The sequence below is a fragment of the Trachinotus anak genome, unplaced genomic scaffold (assembly GCF_046630095.1).
Source record: "Trachinotus anak isolate AG129_WGS33_773 ecotype Australia unplaced genomic scaffold, CSIRO_AGI_Tana_v1 ptg000023l, whole genome shotgun sequence".
Taxonomy (NCBI): Eukaryota; Metazoa; Chordata; class Actinopteri; order Carangiformes; family Carangidae; genus Trachinotus; species Trachinotus anak.
This window is the reverse complement of record NW_027273874.1, coordinates 2,450,020-2,456,019: the sequence shown is the minus strand read 5'-3', so window position 1 is coordinate 2,456,019 and position 6,000 is coordinate 2,450,020.

The window sequence follows — 6,000 nt, the reverse complement described above, 5'->3', positions numbered from 1 at the left end:
CCTAATTGCAGCGTTTTTGTCTGGCACCTAAAATTATCTTTGATTGTTCCTGTCAAGCTCCATGAGTGACGCCAATGATACAGAGAAAGCCTCAGCCACAGTATCCAAACCCAGCGACTACGCATGGAGTGAGGGTATTCTAATAGGTGTCAGCTGCTTTTCTGAGGCAATTACCTTGTTGTTATCGTCAACACTGTGTCAGAAGACATGATGAAGTCCAAACAGAGTTAGTGCTGAGCCGCGCTGAGGTCTAACAGATGTGACACTGACTGATGGACGGCAGCGCCTATTAGATTAACAAGGACACCTTCACTAGGAGAAGGACTCAACGTCTCCCAACATAGGTTTGAAAAAATGCCAGTGGATGTTCAAGCAGCCTTAAGTGTAGTTGTTGCATCAGTTAGTGCACTACAGGCAACTTACAGGATATGTCAAATATTGGTTTGAAATGTACTTTAAATAATGATCATAAACAGCTTAGAAGACTGAAGAATCTCTGCATCTCAGTCTAAAGTTACAACGTAGATAAATAAACTACCACCTTACGTCTTTGGTTATGCAAGAATTAACAGCTATTTACTTACCAGCCGTAGATCTGGTAAGTAATCTTAAGTGGTAAGATTTCATCACATTAAAAAGGTGCTATTTGTAGGTTTTCTCCGCCGCTGAACACGGTTGCTTGCCGGGAGCGGGTTTGATTGGAGGCTGCAGAGACAGTAACACGACAGGTTGATACGGGTCAGGGCTAGCTGATTAGCGTGCTAACTTAATCAGAAGAAAAGCAGCGACAGAAACAAGAGTGAACATTGGTGTTGCTTTCCATCTGGAGACAGTTCCTGGTGAGTAAAGACACGAAGTTTGATGTTGAACTTGTAGCGTTTTTTTTTTTTTCTAGACTGGTAAGTAAACAGTTGTTAATGCTATTTAGCAATAGCAAAACTTACAAATAGCTACTATAAGTTAAAGAAACTTCTCAAACAATCTGCTAGTGGGTGAGAAAATTAGACCAATGCAAATCTACTTTCAGAAAACACAAGCTATTTTATTGAAACAGCCTAAAACACAGAAATCTGAAATCCAAAGAAGAGGATTTTTTTTCTTTGTCACTCTATACACAGAACTTTTCTCTTGTTTTAAGGCTTTAATGCTTAAGTTTTGATGAAATGATAGAGGGTACCAGACCAGAAACCAAAAATTACAGTCTGTAAATTTTTAAGAAATCACTTAAATTTTACAGAAGAAATCTACGCTGATACTTACAATAACTTAGCTACAGTATCAGGTGAGAACAGCAGTCATATGGCCCCAGCCCTCAGGGGAAGGCAGCTTAAGAATTAGACAGGACTGAAGCTCTCTGACATTGCAGCAGTGACCTGGATCACATCGTTGACACTCGAAGTCGCTGCTGTGATATGTGAAGTGAGTCTCGGGGTTTAGTTTAATTTACTTTAGTTGATGAAACGCAGTGAAACAAGACAGAAGATAAAACGAGAACAAAAGAAATTACAAAAAAAAAGAAGGTTTGAGCAGATGAGATAAAAACCCAAACGTACTTCATAAAAATTCACTCCTAATCGTTTTAAATCCCTGCAGGGCTCGGCTCGGGTTTGTTCAGCACTTATCGTGAGATGAGACCTTTATGGCAATTGCAGCATTGTCCAATCTGGAAAGTAAAGCAAATCCTAAATTTTTGTAAGTCACATCTGACCTCGGTGTGCGCCACTCACAGAAGTATTTGAATTTATTTGACAGCGGGAGATCAGAGTGGGAGAGAGGAGGGATGGAAAAATGGAATCTGAAAGAAGAGAGGCATGAGAGAGAAACGCAGGATGAAAGAATAGCAACAAAACAAGTGAATCAGCAGGGTGCCAAGGTCACCCGAAAGTGAGAGCGGCTGACTTATGGAGAGAGGGGGAAAAAAAAAAGAAAAAAAAAGTGCCGGAACGGATTGTGTGAAAAACTGTGAAACAGAGAAGAATCAAAGTCATTGTGCAATAGTTTGGGCAATAGAAGTTTTTCATTACAACCATAAGTTTGTGAAACAGAAAACAAACGGCTGTTAAGCTAATTCTTACATTATTTAAAGATCTGTATTCTCAAACTCCCCCTAAACAATCACCCTGTCTTCTCCTGCACTCATAACTTTCTCCCTCCATCCATTTTCTTATTTTTATTTTTTTTATAAGTCTAAGAAATCCAATCATTTCTATATGTGTCAAACCTCAAGCTTGATCTCTCAAACAAAGGCGGGCGAATTTGATTTGAGTGAATTCAGGAGCTTTGTGCCAATGAATAAAACATCGCTTCTCCTTGATGTTACCCGGACTTATCAAGTCACAGATTCCCCCTTTGAGCTCAGTGGTGACACAGTGCAGGAACCCCTGTGCAGGATGAGACAGAAAAGATGAAGTTTCTACTGTATATCTTGCAGCCTGGGCTGTGAAGAGATAACTGCACAGACGCGAAGATATATAGGTATGTGCAACACACGGACATGATGAAGGAGAAAGACTTTTGATCAGTTTTTTGATGAATGATGCAGTGGGACAGATAGTCTGAGAGACAGAAAAGTTTATCTTTGATTTCATCCTCCGTGTCATACACAACTTTGCGCAAATCCCTTCAATTGTGCAAAAATTGGATATGTTGGGATTAAGAGCACTGTGTGGGAGTTACGCAATATATTACAATATATACATTCTTCTTTAATCCGCAGTTACACTTGCGGGGCTCACTGTGATTAGTGACTGTATGTGTGACATTCATACATATTTAAGTGTGCTGCAAGCTGCTGCGGGGTCAAATTAGTAATTGAAATGGGATTTATTTTTTCTTAAAGTAATCAATCAGAAGTGGAATTAACAGCTTTGGGCCCAGAAATTTCAAAATAGACACCCACGTAGAATAATTTAAATAGATTTTTCATTCTTTCTGTAGCACACTTGTCAGTATTGTGGTGCTGTAGGTGGCCAAATTGCTGCTAAGATGTGGAGCAATTGAAGAAGAACATGGATGTTCTCATTCATTCTCTTCCAAAATCCTCCAAAACTGACACAAACTGTTTTTATTTTTAAGCTTTTTTGGCTTCATCGGATGTTAGAGAGTAAAAATAAAATATAAGGAAGAGAAAACATTAGAAAAAAACATTGGATGAGGAAAAGTACACAGCAAAATCAGTAACCATCACTTAACACGATCAGAGTTCTTTTCTAACACTTGGCTATGGCGATGTTGGCCTGTCAGTTAATTCACCACTTTTGATATAAATATATGTATATTTGTTTCTGTGAATATATTAATGTACATATTACAGCTACTTGACGGATTGTCAAGACATTTTGTACAGACATTTGTGGTCCCCAGAAGATGAACCCTGATGACTTTGGTGGTCCTCTGACTTTTCCTTGGTGCCAACATGAGGATAACCTTTGTGATTATTAGTGAAATGTCTCTGCAACTATTTGTTGGATTGCCAAGACATTTGGTACACAGATTATTTTTTTTCCCTGAGGATTAATTAACAACTCTGGTGATCTCTTCATCAGGTCAAATTTAATTTGTCATGTTTTTAGGTTTATGACTTAACACTTGAGAAACTAATATCTGAATCAGTGTACAGCTGTGCTTTGTTTGTGTTTATGGCTAATTAGCAAATGTTGGCATGGCAGTGCACTAAGGTAAAATGGTGGCCATGGGAATCATTATACCTGCTAAACATCAGCATATTATAGCCGACATTAACATTTAGCTCAAAGCACCCCTGTACTCACAGTAAGTACAGCCTTAAAAAGCTGCTAGCATGGCTGTAACCTTGTTTTAATATGACTGTTACAAATGAACCCTCAGACACTATCATTATTAGCTGTCCATATTAACAACAGATGTAAACATGGTTACAGACAAATATCTCAAAAATGAGATCTAAAACAATAAAGAGAGATTATAAAGAAAGAGAATTGTTCTTTGCTTTAGCTTTGAAAACATAGCAATATTTGTAGACATTACAGACATGTTGAGAAGTTTAGTTTTGTAACATTAACATCAAACAACAAAAATCCTGTAACTAATTTCTGGAGTCCACCAAACTCAGCTTCAGCTAACCTTCCCCATATGCATCAGAGTAAACTACGCTAACAGAGAGCCGGTTAGCTTTCTGTCAGCAGAATCAAATCAACAAATGGTCAACGTGAGCCAAAATCATATCTTTCTCACAAGAAATTACTTTTCAAAAGTAATAAGCCCAGAAAACTATCATTTCTTTATGTTCTTAAAGAGCCATGACAGCTTGTTTTCAAGCTAACTGATTCTAAAGATATACTGAAAATGTGTTAAACTACTAATCTAGAGATCAAAACATCTAGCTCTTGTTGACAACTTGACAACTGTGTAGCTAACATTTGGTTACACATCAGGTAAATTACCTTAAATCACACCAAGCACAGACACGAAGATATATCTAAGTAAATATATATAAGTTATACCTTTAGATATTTGTATCTAAATACAGAGGCTGTATGTCTCACCACAGGAGACCTGTAAAAAGTTTCAGTAGATGGCAGACTTGCCCCGTGCAGGCTTTCAGCCACAGATAACACTGAACCTTCTCTACATTATTAACACAGCTGGCATATCTGACTTCCACACCCACACCACCTGTGTGTGTGTGTGTGTATGTGTGTGTGTATCAGAAAGTGAGAGAATATGAGTGAGAGAGAAAGGAGGGCTGGACAGAGAAAGACGTGAGCATTTTTTCCCCCCATGTGCTGTGTTTATTTTTGAGGTCAAGTATACCAGAAAACATTCATGAAACATGCATGCAGCTTGGAAATTGTCCTTGTCGCAAATTTCTTCCACTGGGGACCATTAACAGCTCGCGTCTGTCAAGTGTCAAATATTTCAAATGTGAGTGTTTGTTCACCTTTATAATGATCACACTTTACAGTTGGACAGCGTTGCAAATCATCTTCTGGGTGCAACTACTTTCTAGAATATTTTGCTTTTTGATTAAGAGAATAATTGAGCATCTCTATAAAATGCATACTGTGGAAAATCAGCATTTACGATATCTGCCAACCACTGTTTCAGCAGACATCAGAGTGACTTTGCTGCTCAGTCTTCCTGATTAAGACAACAGCATCAAATCAAGTGAAAAAAAAGACATTTGGCACAAATCAAATCATCCAAGTGATTAGCTGACCGTAAGTGGCAGCGGTGCTACAGGGAGTAAACAAACAAGCTTCATCTGATTCTCCGAGACAGTTACTCATTTAAATAGTACACAAATGGTAAATTAAAGAATTATTTGCCTTGGCCCTAAGGCAGGGCGCTGTGTTGGGTGCAACAAAAGCATACTCTTCTATCAAATGTACATTTAGTATGTCAACAAGCGAAGTTAAAGGGGTACTCACAACAAAAAGATTTTAAAAAGAATGGTTGGAAACAAAGCAGCAGAGGCTGAATTATTCTGATTTTAGTCCCTGGTATCGGTCAAGCTACAAAAACAATGCATCCTAAATTTTCCATAATGCAACTCAAGAGCAGCTTTCATAGAGTTGCAACATGGGAGGAAATGCTGGTCCCAGAAGTGTTTTTCACATTCTGTATTATCGTTTCTTTTTTTCTTTCAACAATCATCTCAGTGTTGCAAAACACAGAATCTGTTGAAGCATCTGTTTGTGGTGCATAAAGCTGCTAACCGTGGTACTGCTGGCCAAAAATGAGCTCATCTTTTCTACTCATACTTTTGCAAGTTTGATACAGATTTAGTTTACGCTGCCTCTGGGAATTAGCTGTACATTGCAATCTGAAGTCCCGCAGGACAAAGCCTCTTCCCATCTCCCACCTTCTAGGCTTTAATGTCCTCAGACTAACTGCCAGTCATGTAAATAAAAGCAATACACTCTTAAGCTTACTTGAGTAGCATGTAGCTAAATTAAGCTTCTCAAGCAGTGTATTAGGTGACTGATCAAATAGTTTTGATTATATATTATAATTCTAGTT